The 22,941-nt window shown below is 45.2% G+C and overlaps 1 protein-coding gene and 1 long non-coding RNA gene across 5 annotated transcripts in view; one reads left to right on the forward strand and one right to left on the reverse strand.

The window, feature by feature from the left end:
* rdh5 (retinol dehydrogenase 5 (11-cis/9-cis)) overlaps positions 1–22,941 on the reverse strand; it is a 124,182-nt gene that overhangs the window by 17,785 nt on the left and 83,456 nt on the right. For 2 of the 4 annotated variants that reach the window (XR_011883907.1, XR_011883906.1), the window contains exon 6: positions 14,311–14,739. The gene's annotated coding sequence lies outside the window, so the exon portion shown is untranslated. Of the gene's footprint in view, positions 1–9,249; positions 10,786–14,284; positions 14,740–22,941 lie in introns of those variants that run through there. The other 2 variants (XR_011883908.1, XM_072249452.1) reach the window with 2 other exon arrangements.
* The window catches only part of LOC140191750 (uncharacterized), a 222,434-nt gene that overhangs the window by 16,744 nt on the left and 182,749 nt on the right, over positions 1–22,941 (forward strand). The window lies entirely within an intron of this gene.

The following is a 22,941-nucleotide window of genomic DNA, read 5'->3' on the forward strand; positions in this document are numbered from 1 at the left end:
TCAACTTTTTTTATCCAAGTCATTGATATACAACATAAAAAGAAGCGGTCCCAACACTGACCCCTGCAGCACACCCTCCACTAGTCACCGGCAGCTAACCAGCAAAAGCCCCCTTTATTCCCACTTTGTTGTTTCTTCAAAAGATTTTTCAGGCAAGATTTGCCTTTTAGGAAACAATGCTGACTTTGGCCTATTTTATCATGTGCCTCCAAGAACCTTGAAACCTCATCCTTAATAATTGACTTTGTTACATACTTCATGGATATCTTATGATTGTCTTTATGAGGATGATGTAATGGTCTTGTGGAGGTCACATGATGTAATTTTCCTGCCGATATGAGGTCACGTGATGACCTGTTCTCACCAGGTATATAAGTGTAGACCCCTGGTGACGCAGTTAGTTTTCAGTTATCGTCAGTCAAATACTCCGCTACGCTGCTTATTAATCTCATGACGCAGTATAGTTTTAAAACGGAGTTTTACTTTCTATTGTAAGGTACAGAAATGTTGGGCCGGTAGTTTCACCAATAGCTGCCAGATTTGTTGATGTACCTTCTCAGTAGTATTGGAGAGTGAAGACAGGAACCTGAAGGAGTCGTTCGACGGTTGAAAGGATCTACCGTTATTGAATTCGTTCAAGAAAGAGTGACCTGTATAAGATAGCCTCTGCTAAAAGCAGCAGAAAGGGCTGTGCAGGATCTAGTATTCAGAGGGAAAGGTCAGTGCCTTTAAACCATTTTATTTCCGTCATCGTGAATCCTGCGGACAAGGCAGGTTCTGACTGGGATCGGCCATGACGTCGTGTCTTCGAGGAATTCTTTACTTCAGGAAAGTCTCTCCTAATTGACTGTATAAATATCTTGGACTTTCAAAATTACCATTCTAAGAACTGTGTCTGAATTTACCACTTTAAGAACTGTTTTCGCATTTATCGCTTTAAGAACTAGTACTGAGTGGCGGTTTGTTAAATGGCCGCATAGCAGTTTACTTCGGTTAAGATTTTAGTCTGTTTTTTTTTATATTGAGCAGAGTTGGATAAATGTTTGTTTGTTTTTATAAAACCTGACTCAATTCTATATTCATTGTTGCCGGTCACGTGACAACTTCAATATCTTTCTAACACTGAAGTCAGGCTAAATGTCAGATAATTTTCTTTCTTCCGCCTCCCTCCCTTTTTAAAGAGTGGAGTGACGCTTGCAATTTTCCAGTCCTCAGGAAACATTCCAGAATCTAGTGATTCTTGAAAGGTAATTACTAATGCCTCCATATTCTCTTTAGCCACTTCTTTCAGAACCCTAGAGAGTAGTTGATCTGGGCCAGACCTTCTATCTTCTTATCTACCTTCAGACTTTTTAGTTTCCCAAGCACCTTCTCCTTAGTAATAGCAATTGCACTCACTTCTGCCCCCTGACACTCTTCAATTTCTGGCATTCTGCTAGTGTCTTCCACAATGATGACTGATGCAAAATAATTATTAAGTTCCCCCACCATTTCTTTGTCCCTCATTACTACCTCTCCCGTGTCATAAGACCATAAGACCTTAAGACATAGGAGCAGAATTAGGCCATTCAGCCCATCGAATCTGCTTCACCATTTCATCATGGCTGATCCCGATCCCATTCAACCCCATACGCCAGTCTTCTCGCCATATCCTTCGATCCCCTGACCAGTCAGGAAACAATCAATGTCTGCGTTAAATATACGCACAGTCTTGGCCTCCACTGCAGTCTGTGACAGAGGAATCCACAGATTTACTACTCTCTGGCTAAAAAAATTACTCCTAATCTCTGTCCTAAAGAGCCACCCCTCAATTTTGAGGCTATGCCCTCTAGCTCTGGATACACCTGCCATAGGAAACATCTTCTCCACATTCACCCTATCCAGTCCTTTAAACATTTGGTAGGTTTCAATGCGATCCCCCAGCATTCTTCTAAATTCCAGTGAGTACAGGCCCAAAGTTGCCAGATGCTCCTTATATGCTAACCCCATTATTTCCAGAATCACATCCGTGAAAGCTTTTCTGGACTCTGCCCAATGACAACACATCCTTTCTGAGATATGGGGCCCAAAGCTGTTGACAATACTCTAAGTGTGGCCTGTCTAGTGTCTTATAAAGCTTCATCATTATCTCCTTGTCTTTATACTCAATTCCCCTTGAAATAAATGACAACATTGCATTTGCCTTCTTTACCACAGACTCAACCTGTAAATTAACCTTTTGGGAGTGATGCACAAGGACTCCCAAGTCCCTCTGCATCTCTGATGTTTGAACTTTCTCCCCATTTAGATAATGGTCTGCACTATTGTTCCTTTTACCAAAATGCATTATCATATATTTCCCAACACTGTGTTCCATCTGCCACTTTCAGTTCAGTCTTGTTTATTGTCATTTAGAAATGCATGCATTAAAAAATGATACAATGTTCCTCCAGGATGATAGCACAAGAAACACAAGACAAACCAAGACTAAAACTGACAAAACCACATAATTATAACATATAGTTACAACAGTGCAAAGTAATACCGTAGTTTGATAACAGCAGACCATGGGCACGGTAAAAAAAAGTCTCAAAGTCCCGATAGACTCATCATCTCACGCAGGCGGCAGAAGGGAGAAACTCTCCCTGCCATGAACCTCCAAGCACCGACAACTTGCCGATGCGGCACCATTGGAAGCATCCGACCACAGCGGACTCTGAGTCCGTCCGAAAACTTCCAGCCTCCGACCAGTCCCTCTGACACAGCCTCTCCGAGCACCATCCTCTGCCGAGCGCTTCGAACCCACCCCGGCCACCGAGCAACAAGCAAAGCCGAGGACTCGGGGCCTTCTCCTCCGGAGATTCTGGATCACACAGTGGCAGCAGCAGCGAAGCAGGCATTTCAGAAGTTTCACCAGATGTTCCTCCGTGCTCTCACGTCCATCTCCATCAAATCAGGATTGTGCACGGCACCCTACTTGACAAATAACAGACATCGCCACCGGGGTGGCCGCTGCGAGCTGCATTGCGCCACCACCTTCTCCTCCTCCTCCTTTTTTGCTCATTCTTCCAATTTGTCTAAGTCCTGCTGCAATCGCATAGCTTCCTCTGTACTACCTACCCCTCCGCCTATCTTTGTATCATCCGCAAACTTTGCCACAAAGCCGTCAATTCCACTCTCTGAATCATTGACAAACAATGTGAAAAGCAGTGGTTCCGATACTGACCCCTGAGGAACACCACTAGTCACCGACAGCCAACCAGAAAAGGCCCCTTTTATTCCCACTCGCTGCCTCCTGCCTGTCAGCCATTACGCTATCCATGCCGGTATCTTGCTTGTAACAGCATAGGATTTTATCTTGTTAAGCAGCTTCATGTGTGGCACCTTATCAAACACCTTCTGAATATCCAAGTAAATGACACCCACTGCCTCTCCTTTGTCTTTGACTTATTTTATCATTTGTCTCCAAGTACATCAAAACCTCATCCTCAATAATAGACTCCAACACTTTCCCAACCACGGAGGTTAGGCTAACTGGCCTATAATTTCCTTTCTTTTGCCTTGCTCCCTGGTTAAAGCGTGGAGTGACACTTACAAGCTTCTAGTCCTCTAGAACAGTGGTCCCCAACCTCTGGGCCACGAAGCATGCAGGGGTGCAGTGGTAGCTGGAGCACACCCAACACATCTTTAAGAAAAAAGCCGAAATAAACAAGCTAATTAATTAGGTGCCGCCCAGAAGCCAGTCTTCATTAGAGGAACTGAGGTGGAGAGGGTCAGTAACTTTAAATTCTTTGGCATTAAGGATCGACGTTTCTCTCTCTGAAAAGTGTCAGAGGATCTGTCCTGGGACCAGCACGTAACTGTCATTACAAAGGAAGCATGGCAGCGCCTATACTTTATTAGAAGTTTGTGTAGATTCAACATGTCACCTCGATCCTGACAGCCCTGTCTTTTCAGCCTGTCTGGGCTGGCGTTTAAATTGACCAAACAATGGAACAGCTAAAGGCTCCAGTGACCTTGAAAGAGGAGTGAACATCATGTAGAGCAAGTGAAATTGGCAATCGCCTCTGAACTGGGCCGACATTTACATGCCGGGTGGCACCTAATTAATTAGCTTGTTTATTTCGGCTTTTTTCTTAAAGATGTGCTGGGTGCGCTCCGGCTACCACTGCACCCCTGCGTGCTTCGCGGCCCGGAGGTTGGGGACCACTGGTGTAGAACCATGCCAGAATCAAGTGGTTTTTGAAATATCATGACCAATGTATCTGTTAACTCTTCAGCAACCTCTCTCACTACTCTGGGATGAAGTCCATCTGATCCAGGTGACTTATCCACCTTAAGACCTTTCAGTTTGCCTAGCACATTTTCCTTTGTAGTAGCAATGGTATTCACTCCTGCTCCCTGACACACACATACCTCTGACACACTGCCAGTGTCTTCCACAGTGAAGACAGATGCAAAGTACCCATTAAGTTCATCTGCCATTTCTTTGTCCCCCAATACTACTTCACCAGCATCATTTTCCAGTGGTCCAACTCTCACCCCCCTTTTACTCTTTATACAACTGAAAAAACTTTCGATATCTTGCTTTATATTATTGGCTAGTCTGCCCTCATATTTAATCTCTTCCCTTCTTATCGCTTTTTTAATTGCCTTTTGTTGGATTTTTAAAAACTTCCCAACCGTCCAACTTCCCACTCACTTTTGCTACCTTGTACGCCCTTTCCTTGGCTTTTATGCAGTCCTTATTTTCTCTTGTCAGCCACAGTAGCCTACCCCTGCCATTTGAGAACAACTACTGTGGGACATATCTATCCTGTGTCTTGTGAACTATTCCCAGAAACTTCAGCCACCTCTGCTCTGCCATCATTCCCATCAGTGTCCTCCTCCAATCCACCTGGGCAAGCTCCTCTCTCAAGCCTCTGTAATTCCCTTTATCCCATTGCGATACTGATACATGTGACTTATGCTTCTCCCTCTCATTTTCCAGTGGGTTTTTTAGTTGCCCTCTACTGGTTTTTAAAAGTTTCCCAATCCTCTAGCCTCCCACTAATTTTTGCTATATTATATATTTTCTTTACCTTTCATGCTGTCTTTGACTTCCCTTGTCAGCCACGGTGGCCTCATTCTCCTTTTAAAATACTTCTTCACCTTTGGAATGTATCTATCCTGCTCCTTCCAAATTTCCCCCAGAAACAGCAACCATTGCTGTTCTGCCATCATCCCTGCTAGTGTTCCCTTCCAATCAACTTTGGTCAGCTCCTCTCTCATGCCTCTCTAATTCCGGTTATCCCACTGTAATACTGATAGATCCAATTTTAGCTTCTCTTTCTGAAATTGCAGGGTGAATTCTATCATATTATGATCATTGCCTCCTACAAGTTGCTTTACCTTAACATGTCTAATCAAATAAGGCAGGATCACATTTCAATTTGATGTCACATTCTCATTCTGAAATGTCTGTTTATAGCCTCCTCTACTGCCATGATGAGGCCAAACTCAAGTTGAAGGTGCAACACCTCACATACCATCTTGATAGCCTCCAATCTGATGGCATGAACATTAATTTCTGTAAATTCCAGTAATTACTCTCCCCTTTCCTCCCTTCTCTCTTTTTCCATTCCCCATTCTGGTTGCCCTCTCGCCCCTTCTCTTCTCATCTACCTCCCTCTCATTCTCCTCCTCCTTCCCTTTCTCCCAAGGTCCACTGTCCTCTCCAATTAGATTTCTTCTTTCGCCCTTTACCTCTTAACTATCACCTCCCAGCTTCTTACTTCATTCCCTCTTCCCCACCCACTCACATTCCCTTTCATCTGGTTTCACCTACCACCTACCAGCTTGTACTCCTTCCCCTCCCCTCTCCCGTCACCTTCCTTCCCACCCTTGATGAAGGGTCTTGACCCATAACTTCGACTATTTATTGCCCTCCATCGATGCTGCTAGACTTACTGAATTCCTCCAGCATTTTGTGTGTGCTGCACAATATTTCCAACATTTGCACAATCTCTTGTGTTTGTAGGTATTAATGGGCCTTTTTCTGTGTTGGATATGGGTGATATTATGATTAAGAGGTTCTTTGGAACTTAAGAATGAAGCATAAAACCTGATGGCTAAGACCTGATGGCTAGGTGTTACAAGAACAAAGAACAAACAAAAAAGAAGGAAGTCGTGGTATCTTATACTAAAAACTAGCTCTGACTAGAAAGATAACATGATATTCTAACGATAAAGATTGGCCTATGAAATAATCAGGTTCAGAGGCGTGCGACAAACTATAGAGAAGCTTACAGAAAAATACAGGATCAGCTATACTACATTTACTGAAAATTCACTGAACATCTAAACATATACCGGTGATTATATAAAAATTATAAGCAAACATAGAGAAAGTTAAACCGCAAGAAAAATAACAATTCTACATTCTAATCCACCACACGGTGGCTTGTAGTAAGTGGTTTGCTACAGGGTTGGGTTCTGAGACCTAACATTTTACAATGATATCCATAACTTGGATGAAGTTACCAAAGGTATGGCTGTTAGAGAAATGATAAGTAAGTAGGAAGGCAAATTGTGAGAAGGATGTAAGGAGAAGACAGGCTAAGTGAGTGGGCAAAGATCCGGTGAATGCATAAACTGTATAAGAGGCTGTGTCACAACTGTATAAGTGGTCAGCCAGTGACTTGTTACCAGGGTGGCAATTGCTCATACAAAAGGGCATAATTTTAAGGTAATTGGAGAAAGTATGGTGGCGGGGGGGGGGAATGTCTGAGTAGGGTTTTTTTTTAATACAGGATGTAGCAAGTACCTGGAATGAACAGTCGGTGGTGGTGGTAGAGGCAGATACATTAGGGACATTTAAAAGATTCTTAGATAGGCACATGGATGAAAGAAAAGTGGAGAATTACGGGCTCTGTAGGAGAGAAGGGTGGAGTAGATTAAAAGGTCAGCACAATATGGTTCACCAAAGGGCCTTACTATTCCACATTGTTTTGTGTTCTATGTTCTACTTCACACAAGTGGCCAAACTACTTCCAAGCAAAGCATGGGTTGGTTGGCAGTTTGTGCGACTTACAGCTTCACTGGTCTCAGCTGCACCACCTTGTGGCCAATGTAGGAGCTGTTTCTCCCTCAGGCCCAGTGGTTACAGTCTTACTTTGGGAACAAATCTGAAAGGTTACTGTACATTAGGCAAAAATTTAATTAATATTAATATTGATACCCCACAAGTAAATATAATTTTGGGCCCTATATTTAAGAATGGATGTGGTAGTATTGGGGCGGGCTCAGAAGAGGCTTATGGGAATGATCCCAGGAATGAAAGGGTTAACATATGAGGAGTATTTGCTGGCTCTGGGTCTTTACTCACTGAAGATTAATAGAATGAGGGGTGATCTGATTGAAACCTATCAAATATTGAAAGGCCTGGATAGAGTGGATGTGGAGAAGATGTTTCCTATGGTGGGAAGAGTCATGGATGAGAGGGTACAGCCTCAGAACAGAAGGATATTCCTTTAGAACAGAGATGAGAAGAATTTCTTTAGCCAGAGGATATGAACCTGTGGAATTCATTGCCACAGATAGCTGTGGAAGCCAAGTCATTGGGTATATTGGGTAAAAAAGCAAAGCTTCGAGCCACTTTTCTTTAACTTGGGCAATCCGCACCAGGGGTGTGTGAGAAGAATGACTTTTGAATCAGGGCAGTGATCGAGATCTCAAAGGCAGAGATTTGTGACAGTTTCTCTGAGTTGAGGAGTGACCAGTCAGCAAGAGGGATTCATTGGAAAGGGGGAATAAAAATAGCACAGATGTAAACAGAGTGGCTATTCTTTGAGTGGCCATTCTTGTGAGTGTGCCAGTGGCTTTGGTTAATCAGGTTTGGGTGAAGTAAAGTATCTTGTAAGTTTCTGCCTCTTTCCCCCTCTCTTTCCTTACTTGTTCATTCCTGATCTGTTAGGGCATAGTAGTTTAGTGAGAATGGCTCCAGCGGCAGTGTTCTGTACTCTGTGTGGGATGTGGGAAGTCTGGGAGACCTCCAGCCTCCCACATAAACAGATCTGCACCAGGTGCACCGAGTTGTAGCTCCTCAGAGAATGTATTAAGGAACTGGAGTTGCAGCACGATGACCTTCAACTCATCCGAGAGACTAAGGGAGGTGATAGACAGGGACTACAGGGAGGTAGTCACCCCTAGATTGCAGGAGTGACTGTCAGGAGAAGAATGGGAAGTGAACAGCCAGTGCAGAGTACACCCGTGGCCGATCCCCTCAATATTAAATATATAACTTTAGATACTATTGAGGGGGATGACTTACCGGGGGAGGAGTAGGGGGAGCCATAGTGATCGTGTCTCTGGCACTGAGTCCAGTGCTGTGGTTCAGAAGAACAGGGAGGTGGAGAGGAGTGCGGCATTGATAGGAGATTCCTTAGTCAGAGGAACAGAGACAAGGCTCTGTGGAGACACCCAGATGGTATGTTGCCTTCCTGGTGCCAGGATCAGGGATGTCTCTGGTCGGCTCTACAGCATTCCCACGGGCAAGGGTGAGTAGCCAGAGCCTTGGTACATATTTTCACCAGTGACATAGGTAGACAAGGTGAGGAGGTCCTGAAGAGAGATTTAAGGCAGCTAGGTAGAAAGCTGAGAAACAGGATCTCCAGGGTAGTAATCTCTGGATTGCTGCCTGTGCCAGTGAGGGTAAGAATAGAATACTCCGGAAAGTGAATGTGTGGCTGAGGAACTGGTTCAATGGGCAGGGGATCAGATTTCACCAAAAGGATGGTTACACCTGAACCCGAGCAAGTCCAATATCCTTGCGGGCAGGTTGGCTAGAGTTTTTCATGTGGGTTTAAACCAGTTTGGCTGGGGGATGGGAACCAGAGTGATCGTGCTGAGGATGAGGCAGTTGGTTTACAATCAGAGGCAATGTGTAGTGAGACTCCTAGTAAAGAGAGGCTGAGGATAGGGCAAAGTTACAGTCAACCGGATGAGTTGTAACGTAAAAGGCGGACAAAATCAGAAAGAGTGAATGCAGGACTGAAGGCATTATATTTAAATGCATGCAGTATACGGAATAAGGTAGGTAAACTGCAGCACAGTTTCAGATTGGCATGTATGATAAGAACATAGAACCATAGAAATCTACAGCACATTACAGGCACTTTGGCCTGCAACATTGTGCCGACCATGTAACCTACTCTAGAAGCTGCCTAGAATTTCCCTACCGCATAGCCCTCTATTTTTCTAAGTTCCATGTACCTATCTAAAAGTCTCTTAAAAGACTCTATTGTATCCACTTCCACCACCGTTGCTGGCAGTGCATTCCACACACCCACCACTCTGTGTGAAAAACTTACCTCTGACATCCCCCTTGTACGCCTTGTACGATGTTGTAGGCATCACTGAATCATGGCCAAAAGAAGATTATAGCTGGGAGCTATATGAGCAAGAATACACATTGTATCGAAAGGACAGAAAGTGAAGGCAGAGGGGCTGGCATTGCTCTGTTTGAAAGCAATGAAATCCAGTCATTAGAAAGCGGTGACATGGGGTTGGAAGGTGTTGTGGATAGAACGAAGGAGCTGCAAGGGTAAAAAGACACTGATGGGAGTTATATAGAAACCCCCAAACAGTATCAAGGAAGTGGTCTACAAATTACAATGGGAGATAGAAAATGCATGCCAAAAGGACAATATTACAATAGTCATAGGGGATTTCAAAATGCAGGTAGATTGGGAAAATCAGGTTGGTGCTGGATTACAGGAGGGGGAATTTCTAGAGTGCCAATGAGATGGCTTTTTAGAGCAGCTTGTGGTTGAGCCCACTAGGGGATCAGCTATTCTGGATTGGGTGTTGTGCCATGAACCAGATTTGATTAGAGAGTTTAAGGTAAAAGATCATAATATGATAGAATTCACCCTGAAATTTGAGAAGGACAAGCTAAAGTCAGATGTATCAGCATTACAGTGGAGCAAATGTAATTACAGAGGCAAGAGAGAGAAGTTGGCCAGAATTGATTGGAAAAGAACACTGGCAGGGATGATGGCAAATGGCTGGAATTTCTGGAAGCAGTTTGGAAGGTGAAGGATATACACACCCAAAGAGGAAGAAGTATTCTAAAGCCAAGATGACACAACAGTGGTTAACAAGAGAAGTCAATGCGAACATAAAAGCAAAGAAGAGGGCATATAATAAAGCAAAACCTAGCAGGAGGTTAGAGGATTGGGAAGCTTTTAAATACCAACAGAAGGCAACTAATAGTCATTAAGAAGGTAAAGATGGAATATGAAAGTAAGCTAGCCAGGAATATTAAAAGAGGATACGAAAAGAGTAAAGGAGGGGTGAGAGTGGATATTGAACCACTGGAAAACAATGCTGGAGAGGTAGTAATGGGGGACAAGGAAATGGTGGATGAACTGAACAGGTATTTTGCAACTTTCTTCATTGTGGAAGACACTAGCAGTATGGTGAAAGTTTCATGTGTCAAGTTTCATGAAGTGTATGAAGTTACCATTACTAGGGAGAAGGTTCTAGGAAAACGGAAAGGTCTGAAGGTAGACAAGCCATCTGGACCAGATGGTGTACACTCCAGCATTCTGAAAGTGGTAGCTGAAGAGATTGTGGGGCATTAGTAATGATCTTTCAAGAATCGCTAGATTCTGGAATGGTTCCGGAGACTGGAAAATTGCAAATGTCACTCCACTCTTCAAGAAGGGAGAAAGGCAGAAGAAAGGAAATTGTAGGCCAGTTAGTCTGACCTCAGTGGTTGGGAAGATGTTGGAGTCGATTATCAAGGATGATGTCTCGGGGTACCTGGAGGCACATGATGAAATAGGCCATAGTCAGCATGGTTTCCTCAAGGGAAAATCTTGCTTGACAAATCTGTTGTAATTCTTTGAAGAAATAACAAGCAGGAGAGACAAAGGAAAATCAATTGCTGTTGGGTACTTAGATGTTCAAAAGGCCTTTAACAAAGTGCCACACATAAGACTATTTAACAAGCTACAAGCCCATGGTATTACAGGGAAGATTCTAGCATGGATAAATTAGTGGCTGATCGGCAGCAGGCAAAGAGTGGGAATAAAGGGAGCCTTTTCTGGTGGTGTTCCACAGGGGTCTGCGTTGGGAACTGATTCTGTCAATGATTTGGAAGATGGAATTGATGGCTTTGTTGCAAAGTTTGCAGACGATACGAAGGTAGGTGGAGGGGCAGGTAGTTTTGAGGAAGTAGAGAGACTACAGAAGAACTTAGACAGATTAGGAGAATGGGCAAAGAAATGGCAGATGGAATATACTGTCAGGAAGTGTATGGTCATGCACTTTGGAAGAAGAAATGAAAGGGCTGACTATTGTCTAAATGGAGAGAAAATACAAAAATCTGAAGTGCAAGAGGATTTGGGAGTGCTTGTGCAGAATTCTCTAACGGTTAATTTGCAGGTTGAGTCTGTGGCGCAGAAGGCAAATGCAATGTTCGCATTCATTTCAAGAGGACTAGAATATAAAAGCAAGGATGTAATGCTGAAACTTTATAAAGCACTGGTGAGGCCTTAGTTGGAGTATTGTGAGCCATTTTGGGCTCCTTATCTTAGAAAGGATGTAACTGGAGAGGGTTCAAAGGAGATTCCAGGATTGATTTGCTTGTCATATGAAAAGCATTTGATGGCCTGGGCCTGTATTCACTAGAATGCAGAAGAAAGAGGTGTGACCTCATTGAAACCTATTGAATAGTGAAAGGCCTTCATAGAGTGGATGTAGTAGAGAAGACGTTTCCTATGGTGGGATAGTCTAAGACCAGAGGACACAGTTTCAGAATAGAGGGGCATCCTTTTAGAATGGAGATGAGGATGAATTTCTTCAGCCGGAGAGTGATGAATCTGTGGAATTCGTTGCACCGGCAGCTGTGGAGGCCAAGTCTCTATGTATAAGGCAGAGATTGATAGATTCTTGATTGATCATGGTATTAAGGCATACGGGGAGAAAGCAGGAGATTGCGGCTGTGAAGAAGATTGGATCAGCCATGAATAAATGGTAGAGCAGTTTCGATGGGCCAGAAGGCCTAATTCTGCTCCTATATCTTATGGCCTTATGGTCTTATATGTCAAATGGAGGTTGATAGGTTCTTGATTAGTCAGAGTGTCAAAGGTTATGGGGAGAAGACTGGAGAATAGGAATGAGAGGGATAATAAATCAGTCATGATTGAATGGTAGAGCAGGCATGATGGGCTGATTGGCCCAATTCTGCTCCTATGTCTTATGGTCTTATTATGAGTGACTTTACCTTCTAAGGAACTGATTAGAGATTCTGGAAATAAAATAAAACTACCAGGGATCACAGGACTTCAGACAGAATTCTCTGTTTGTCCCATGATTGCACCCAATGTTGAGGACACACCCGGGCCCAGTTGGAGCTTGCAGCCTACATCACAGAAGTGTAACATGGAGTGTTACCTTTATGGTCCTTGAACTGTTGTGGACCAGGGCAGCACCTACAGTGTCCTGTATCTCAGTGCAGTGCTGGAATCTTGAGCAAACGTTTTGAACTACGTTACGGGTGGTGCTCCCAATGTGGCCTCCTCTTCATCAGTGAGACTGGACGCGAGGCGAGACCAAACACCTTCACTCCATCTACTGTGGCCATCTGGAGCTCCAGGGTGTCATCCATTTTAATTCCCCTCCCCATTTCCACACCAACTTGTTTTGCCTTGGCCTCTCCAATACCAGGGCAAGGTTAAACACAAACTGGAGGAACAGAACTTCACCTATCCTCACAGTCTACAGCCCGACAGCATGAACGTTAAATTCTCCAACTTTAGGTAACCTTCTCCCTCTCTGTCCCTTTTCTCTCTCTCACCCTGATCTACCCAGTTCCTCCTACACCCACCCCGGCCTCCATCACCCTGTTCTTTTCCCCTCCCCACCCACCCAATCCATCTGTCCATCACCCACACACCTCTCAACGGGTCCCCTCCCCCACCCACTCCATCTGTCCATCAACCACACACCCCTCCCACTAGGTCCCCTCCCCCACCCACTCCATCTGTCCATCACCCACACACCCCTCCCCCACGCCATCTGTCCATCACCCACACACCCCTCCCACTGGGTCCCCTCCCCCACCCACTCCATCTGTCCATCACCCACACCCCCCTCCCACTGGGTCCCCTCCCCCACCCACTCCATCTGTCCATCACCCACACACCCCTCCCACTGGGTCCCCTCCCCCACCCACTCCATCTGTCCATCACCCACACACCCCTCCCACTGGTTCCCATCCCCCACCCACTCCATCTGTCCGTCACCCACACACCCCTCCCACTGGGTCCCCTCCCCCACCCACTCCATCAACCACACACCCCTCCCACTGGGTCCCCTCCTCCACCCACTCCATCTGTCCATCACCCACACACTCCTCCCACTGGGTCCCCTCCTCCACCTACTCCATCTGTCCATCACCCACACACCCCTCCCACTGGGTCCCCTCCTCCACCCACTCCATCTGTCCATCACCCACACACCCCTCCCACTGGGTCCCCTCCCCCACCCACTTCATCTGTCCATCACCCACACACCCCTCCCACTGGGTCCCCTCCCCCAACAACTCCATCTGTTCATCACCCACACACCCCTCCCACTGGGTCCCCTCCCCCACCCACTCCATCTGTCCGTCACCCTCACACCCCTCCCACTGGGTCCCCTCCCCCAACAACTCCATCTGCCTGTCACCCACAACCCCTCCCACTGGGTCCGCTCCCCCACCCACTCCATCTGTCCGTCACCCACACACCCCTCCCACTGGGTCCCCTCCCCCACCCACTCCATCTGTCCATCACCCACACACCCCTCCCACTGGGTCCCCTCCCCCACCCACTCCATCTGTCCGTCACCCACACACTCCTCCTACTGGGTCCCCTCCTCCACCCACTCCATCTGTCAGTCACCCACACACCCCTCCCACTGGGTCCCCTCCCCCACCCACTCCATCTGTCCATCACCCACACACCCCTCCCACTGGGTCCCCTACCCCACCCACTCCATCTGTCCGTCACCCACACACTCCTCCCACTGGGTCCCCTCCCCCACCCCCACCCACTCCATCTGTCCGTCACCCACACACCCCTCCCCCACGCCATCTGTCCGTCACCCACACAGCCCTCCCACTGGGTCCCCTCCCCCACCCACTCCATCTGTCCGTCACCCACACACCCCTTCCACTGGGTCCCCTCCCCCACCCACTCCATCACCCACACACCCCTCCCCCACGCCATCTGTATAGTGATGTCTGATGCCTTGTAAAGTTGTAACTTGACCAACTGATTGTTGATAAATATGTTGACATACCTTCTCCTGGGGGTGAAGTCAACTTTGAACATGGTCCTTAAGTTCCTTGCAGATTTTGATGACTTTTGAAACTTCTTGTCCTTGTGCTTCACTGGAACGAGGAGACAGTGAAAGACGGCAAAAGCATTCTTTGTGACCACAGCGTTGGCATTTGCTGCAAATGGCTTCTTGTACTGTCAGTTGCTCGCATTATGCCACGCTCCATAGTTCCAACAAGCTGTGTATGGCCGCTTAAAGACCTGCTGAGTGACGATGTCAGTGCAGTTTCCAATGGCCCAGACACGGTTCTGTTGGACCAGATTGGAAACGTGTTTCCAGTTGATCAAACACTGACATTCTTGAGTGACAGCTTGTAGAGTCATATCAGGGTCTTGCTCCAGTCTGGTCAGGAGCCTTTTGTAAATGTCTGCATCAGCAGGTGCCTGGAGTCTGCAAATAAAAATCAGACATTTCAACTGTGATTCAGTCATGTTACCCAGCTGGAACTTTTTCACATTTGTAATTGATGACACGGCATATATGCTGAAGTCATTGGTGTTGTATTTAACGAGTTTTAGCATTGGTAGTGAACGCTAAAGAGAATACTGCTTTCCAAAAATGCTTGTTAGCTGTTGGACAGTTTCATCGAGCGTTAGGCCACATGGGTTCTAGCATGAATGAAGTTGAAATAATGCTCAGGTTCAGCAGTACCCAATTTTTGGAGCAAGGTGCGTATCTTCCACGAGTCGTCTTTACTGGTGAACTCAACCAGGAAGATACTTTCGTAAACTTTAAACCATAATTCAAACGTAACTCCTGAAGTGGCATAGAACTGGAAATCAGCACTTGCACGCAACGACTAACTCACATGAGTCTGTTCAGTGTTTAACTTTTCACTTTTAACCTGCTGGTCAAAGTTTCCATTAATTTCAACTGGGCCACCTCAAATTGGGTTTTCTGCTGTTGTAGAATTCAGCTGAAATTGCAACGTTGATATAATACACCACTTTGTCGTCAATTTGTTGTGTTTGCTCACCTATAACTATTGATGGTACCCGAAGCCGGGAGATAGGATAAAGCCAGAACTCGAAACACTGCTTTATTCAGTAAAACCACACAACTTCTACTAATCTCAAAACTCAACTCTACATCCCAAAGAGCATTCAAGATGTTGATTGAAACAACGATCAATTAGTGAAAGTCAGCCTGGGATTGGTTGTGATGTGAATATCACAAGGACCATGATTGGCACAGATTGTCAGGAAATGTGCAAAAGGCTTGACCTGAGCGCAGAGCAACAGAGACAATTCAGCAGTGAGCGATAACCTTAATAATAAACTTCAAAGTAACAAGCCACAAGGAGCCACGAAACAAGAGAGAACAGATACTTAACACAACAAGGCAAAAAGGTAAATGAAAACACCAGAATTATTTCAAGATCAATATGGAGGTAGAACAAGAAAAGGAAAGCTTTTTGTGCCTAGTAGAATGACATTGGCAGCAAGGCCAAAACAGAAGTTACTCCAGAGCCAAAGCAAATGTCCAGCACAGGGTAAAGGGCTAAATAATTCTTGGTGGACTGAGAAAGATCTGGAAGTCCAGAAAATGGCACTCTGGTGACATGAGAGGCTTCTTCAGTGCTACCAAAGTAGTTTATGGTCCAAGTTCCTGATTTGACAAAGGCATTTGATGCAGTAGACCACCAAGCTCTCTGGTGTATACTATCAAGACACGGCTGCCCTGACAAGTACCTATGAATACTGAGGCACATCAGCCACAGTATTTAGCAAAAGTGGCACTGAATCAAAACCTTTTACTGTCAAGACAGGAAACAAACAGGTCTGTATCATTGCACCCACTCTATTTGCCATCTTTCTTGCTGCCATTCTTCACCTCAATGGCCAAGACCTGCCACAGGGAATCCCAAATGTGTATAGAATGGACAACAGGCTTTTCAACCTCAACCAGTTCAAGGCCAAGAACAAGGTCAGCACTGCCACTATCATGGTCTTCAATATACGGATGACAACACCATCACAGAACACTCTGAATAAGACCTCCAATGTATCCTGAATGCCTTTGCCAAGGCATATCATGCTCTGAGTCTTGTATTGAATATAAAAAAAGACACAAGTCCTATATCTGACACCATCCAACCAGCCACTTATCCAGCCCTCCCTAAAAGTTGACAATATTGTTCTTGAAAATGTAGACCACTTTCCCTACCTTGGCAGCATTCTCTCCTCAGAAGCAGACATTGACGTGGAGATCAACCACCATCCAAGTGATGCTAGTGGAGCCTATGAAAGATCAAGGAAAAGGGCCTTTGAAGACCCCAATCTACAGGCCCAAAGAATACTTTAGGTCGGCAGAGCAGTTGTCCTGACGAAGGCTCTCGGCCCGAAACGTCGACTGTATCTCTTCCTAGAGATGCTGTCTGGCCTGCTGCGTTCACCAGCAACTTTGATGTGTGTTGTTTGTCCTTCCTACATGATTGTATGAAGGTCAATCATGGACTGGACCATTTACATTCACCTCCTGAAAGCCCTGGAACAATACCCCCAAAGAGCCTTACGAAAGAGTTTGAGGATCAGCCAAAAGCACAGACACACTAACACCAATGTACTGGAGGAGACCAACATGAACAGCATCTCCACCACGATACAGCAACACCAACTCTGATGGATAGGTCTTGTCATTTGGTTGCTTAACTCACATCTCCCCAAACAGATCCTTAACTACCAGTTCAAAGGAGGTCAACAAGCCCCTGGTGATGAAAATCAGCCTGAAGAAATTCAACATTACATCTAAAAACTGGGAAGACATTGCACTCAACAGAAACACCTGGAGGAAATCTGTTCAATAAGGAGCTGCACTACATAAGAGTGATCTCCGCTGTGCTACACAGCGAGCGGCAGCTTTGAAAGAAGAGAATGAACAACCAAAAGACCAAACCATGAACCACAGCCACCACTTACTCTTGCCCTCACTGCACTAGAATGTGGATCTTGGATCGTCTTTACAGCCACCTGAGACAACCCCTTAGGAGAACGTCATCCTCAATTCATGTAAGCTCGTGGGATTGCACTACTACAGTGCAATACATAACACAATTACTGTAAGTCACAACAAGAAATATAAAAAAGATAAACAAGTCAGGCAAAAAGTGAGTTAGTGTCCATGGGTTTATGGTCTGTCGGAAATCTGATGATGGAGAGGAGAAAGCTGTTACTAAAACATTGAGTGTGTGTCTTCAGGATCCTGTACCTCCTCCCTGAGGGAATTAATGAGAAGAGCTCATGTCCTGGATGGCGAGGGTCCTTAATGATGGATGTCACCTTCTTGAGGCATCACCTGTTGAAGATGTCCTCAATGCTGGGGAGGTTAGTGCCCATGATGGAGCTGGCTGAGTTTATAACATTCTGCAGCTTTTTCTGATCCTGTGCAATGGCCTCTCCATATTAGACAGTGATGTAACCAGTTAGAATGCTCTTCACAGTATAGAAATTTGCTGGTCTTTGACAAATCTCCTCAAACTCCTAATGAAATATAGCCTCTGTCATGCCTTCTTTGCAATTGCATCAATGTGTTGGGCCCAGGATAGATCCTCAGAGATGTTGACGCCCGTGAACTTGAAGATGCTCACCCTTTCAGGTGCTGACCCCTCTGAGGATGAGCATGTTTTCTTCCAATTTCCTCTTCCTGCAGTCCACGATCACTTGCTTGGTTTTGCTAATGCTGAGTGCAAGGTTGTTGCCGCGACACCACTCAACCAGACGGTCTCCCTCTTGTACACCTCCTCATGGGCTTCTGAGATTCTGCCAATAGCAGTGGTGTTGTTGGTAAATTTATAGATGGTGTTTGAGCTGTGTCTAGTCACAGTCATTGGTGTAGAGAGGAGTGTAGCAGGCTAAGCACACACCCTTGAGATGCGATGGCGTTGATTGTCGGTGAGGAGGAGATATTATTTCCGATCCACACAGACTGTGGTCTCCTGATGAGGAAGTCAAGGATCCAGTTGCAGAAGGGGGTACAGAGGCCCAGGGTTTGGAGCCTTTTGATTGGAACTGAGGGAGTGATGGTGTTGAGCACTGAGCTGCAATCAATAAACAGCAGTCTGATGTAGGTATTACTGTTGTCCAGGTGGTCCAAGTCTGAAAAGATAGCCAGTGAGATTGCTTTCATTGTAAGCCTTGCTGTGGTGGTAGGTAAATCGCATTGGGTTCAGGATTTTGCTTAGGCAAGTGTTAATTCTGGCCATGACCAACTTCTTAAAGCACTTCATGACAGTAGATGTGAGTGCAACTGGGTGATAGTCATTGAGGCAGCTCACCCTGCTCTTCTTGGGCACCGGTATGATAAATGCTCTTCTGAAGCAGGGTGGAACCTCTGATTACTGTAGTGCAAGATTGAAGATGTCCTTGGGCACTCCTGCCAGTTGGTTGGTACAGGTTTTCAGAGCCCTTGCCAGGGTTGCAGATGGTAGGATCTGACTCCCCTGCTATCAGATCCCACAATCCACAGCCCTTTGTCACCTACACTTCTCACCTCCCAGCCTCTGTCACTATCTCAACTTTGCCTCCTCCATCTGCCTATCCCTCCTCCTCACCTGGATATATCTATCTCCTGCCAACACGTACCCCAACCCTCTCCATCACCTTGTTATACTAACTACCTTCCCTCTATTCTTTCAGTCCTAATGAAGGGTCTCGACCCAAAAAATCATCCATCCATTTCCCTCCACAGATGCTGCCTGACCCATTGAGTTCCTCCAGCATCTTTATTTATTGAGATGCAGCACAGAATAGGCCCCTCCGGCCCTTTGAGTTGCGCCGCCCAGCAATCCCTCAATTTAATCCTAGCCTAATCACGGGACAATTTATAATGACCAATTAACCTACCAAATGGTATGTCTTTGGACTGTGGGAGGAAACCAGAGCACCCAGAAGAAACCCTCAGGGTTATGGGGAGAACGTACAAGCTCCTTACAGGCAGCAGTGGGAATTGAACCTGGGTCGCTGGTACTGTAAAGTGTTGTGCTAACCGCTACACTACCCTGCCACCTCGTTTTCTCATCTTGATTTTTCTCACTTCAGAAAGTATCTAATATTTCCTTCACCATTGCTGATTAACGTTCCAAAGTCACCATCAGATCAAGAGCCACTCCATTCTCAGGACCACTGCTAAGATGCCCAAGACCAGAGGGTGTAGGTTGAAAGTGAGGAATAAGAGGTTCAGGGTGGATCACGGGGTGGATCACAGGAAAAATTGTTTCCACAGAGGGCAATTAGAATCTTAAACACACTACCCTGAGGGGGTAGTTCAGGCAGACACTCTCAGTGTTTAAGAATCATCAAGACAAGTATTTGGATCACTGAGGCAGAGAAGGCTATGGACCGAGTATAGGTGAATAGGATTAGTGTCGTTGTGTACTTAATGTTCAGCATGGAGATGGTGGGCTGAAGGGCCTGTTTTAGGGCTCTAATTACTGTCCATCATAGCCTGGTGACAAATGAAATCCAAGAGACTGCACTCTTCAAGACAAGAGACTACAGATGCCTGATTCTGGAGGGAAAAAACCAAACTGATGGAAGAACTCAGCAGGTTGAGCAGCCTCTGTGCGGGTAAAGGGATGGTTGATGTTTCTGGTACTGATGCAGGAACTTGGCATAATTTTATTTTATGGCTCCAGATTTCAGCGTCTGCAGTCTTTTGTGCTCCCAAGCATCAAACTCTGCCCGTGTATGAATGAACTGTGTACGTGCATGTTCCTCAAAGGAAATGTTATCTAAGAAGTACATATCTTGAGGAAGGATAGGGTTGCACATTTCTGCAACTGTTGCACTGTGTTACCCTAGGAACTGATTAGATCACACATGAGATACTGGATCCATATATGATCATCACAGCAGTAAATGTTCAAACAAAAACTCTGGAGAAACAGCTTCAATGCATGAAGGAGAAAGGTCCCGGGAAACAAAGGGTGGGGGCGGGGGTTGAATCTTACTGTCTTATACAAAATACTAATGATCAAATTCAGGATGTTGCCTTAGAGCAAGGTGAAAGCAAGAGGAAGTGAAGAGTAGTCTAGGGAAGTTTTATTTATTCAAATAAAATATAAGATGACTGGGGCAAAAATATCAGGGTTATTTGAACACAATTATATTCTGCAATGAGGCAGTTAAAGTACCAGAGTATTAGTTCTTGTCTTGGACTCTAGTGGCAATATTTTTTTAATTATCCAGAGCATTCGGCCCATCCCAATTTTAATCATTCTATCACAGCTACCAAAGGGTTAACCTTTGGAATTCCTTCACTAAAACTTATCCCTCTCCTCCTTCAGGATGCTCTTTAAAGCCTCCATTTAACCATCTTCATTCATGGCCGATTTGTCTGGTAATCACTCCTGTGTGGGAGGGTTTATTGCACTGAAGGTGCTAGGTAAATACAAACTAGAATCATAGAGCACAACAGCACAGAAATAGACCCTTTGGCCCATCTAGTCTGTGCTGACATGGTATTCTACCTAGTCCTATCAACATTCACCTGCACCATATTCCTCTATACCCCTCCCATCTATGTACTTACCCAAATTCTCTGATGTTGAAATTGAACCCACATCCACCATTTCTGCTGGCAACTCGTTCCTCAGGTTTTTCTTAAATATTTCACCTTTCACCCTCACCTACTGTTGTAGTCTCACCCAATCTCGATGAAAAAGTCTGCTTGCATCTACCCCCTCATTATTCTGTCTAACTCTTTCAAATTTCCCTTCATTCTGCAAAATTGATTATTGCTGTTGCTGTCGTAGCATCAGACAAATACTACAATGGAAGAATTTACATTCAAATTCACTGAAGGTTGTCAGCATCAAGAATCATCTCAGCTATATTTACTTTATTGAAACAAAAATATAAAGTGCTGCATTTTATATGCTTAATGTCAACAAACAGGAAACTGTGAAAAGGTGCATTTGCTGCCCTCTTGTGAACATTAACTTACTTAGTAACAGTTACAGCGAGACTCAACAGTGCTGATACAGAGCGATCTTGGGGTCTAAGTCCATAGCTCCCAGAAAGTGGCCACACAAGTTGATCATGTGGTAAAGGAGGTGTATGGCATGCTTGCCTTTGGTCATTGAGGAACTGAGTTCAGGAGTCAAGAAATTATGTTGCAGCTTTATAAAACTTCAGCTGATTTGCTCATTATCACAGTGCTATTTGTGAGATCTTTCTGTGCACCAATTATCTACCGTCTTTACCTGATTATAATGGTGGGTGTAAAAGCTTTGTGATTAGCTGAGGTTGTGAAAGATATCGTTAAAAACTCAGCTTTCTTTTCCCCTTTGGAGCATAGTGATAAGGAGGGTAGAGAGGTGCAGAGTCCCGGTTTAGTGTTGACGATGCTCGTAGTTCAAGGAAAGTTTGAAAACTTTCTGGGAGAAGTCCGGAGGACCATCACACCAACAGGTCATTTCCCCCACAGATACTGCTTGACCTGCTGAGTTCCTCATTGGTTCTATTGGCAGAACATGTACAGAACAAACAGAACATGTACAGAACAAACAGTGACCTAGTCCAGACATTCAATTGACAAAGCAAGCAACTGATGTTTTGCATGAGCAAAACCAGCAAGCAGTCAGTAGGATTCTAGTCTCAGGATGATGACATCACCAGCAAGACTCACATCATTGTGTTTGCCCTGAGTTTTTTCCCCCCAGGTGATCCAGCAATTTCATAGATTCCATTGCTAATTTCTTAATTCCAGATTCATTTAGTTAATTTAATTTAAATACCCCGGAGGCTGTGGAAGGGAACTTGACTTCCCATTTGCAAGTCAACAGCGCAAATCCAGTAACATAATCAGTAGGCCACACTCCCTCACTGGTACCTGCAAGGCTGTTAAAGGGTGTGCACATTCCTATTAACACACACAAAATGCTGGAGAAACTCATCATCAAGACAGGCAGTATCTATGGAGGGGAATGAACAGTTGATATTTTCTAGCCAAGATTGTTTATTTCCCTCCATGTATACTGCCCAACTTGCTGAGCTCCTCCATCATTTTTTATGCATTGCTCATCTGGAATCTTGTGCGTTCCTAGTGCAAAGTGCTTTAACAGCCGCTGAGTTAGATTTAGTACATCGTTAATGGCCCTCACCAACCAGGACATGCTCTCTTCCCACTGGGGAGCCTGAAGACCCACACTCAACATTTTAGGAACAGCTTCTGAGCAGAGGACAGCTTGGACTGAGGGACCCCATCGGCTGGTTTGAAATGGGCACCAAGGAGGGAGTGACAAATTGTTTAAAGTGAGCAGCAGAGAAGGAGTGAGTAACATGGGTTTTTGGCTACAGCTGGCTTCAATCACATCGGGGTATTCACTCGGACCCTTATCCCGACATTGTTTAACCTCTTCACTTGGATTCTCTCGGTTAGGGACTGCAGCAAAAGACTTAGCCGGTAGCTTGGCCTCTCCTATTTCAGTGACTGTCATTTGGCCCCTATCAATCAATGCTGCAATATTGTCGTCCCTATGAATCCACCACCGCGCGCAAAAAGGATTTGGGGTCCTGGTGCCAGCTTGGGAGCCACACTCGGGTGTGCACCGTGATTTTGGAAGTAATTGCAGGTTGCACACTGGAACGCTGT

The sequence above is a fragment of the Mobula birostris genome, chromosome X, assembly GCF_030028105.1.
Source record: "Mobula birostris isolate sMobBir1 chromosome X, sMobBir1.hap1, whole genome shotgun sequence".
Lineage (NCBI taxonomy): Eukaryota > Metazoa > Chordata > Chondrichthyes > Myliobatiformes > Myliobatidae > Mobula > Mobula birostris.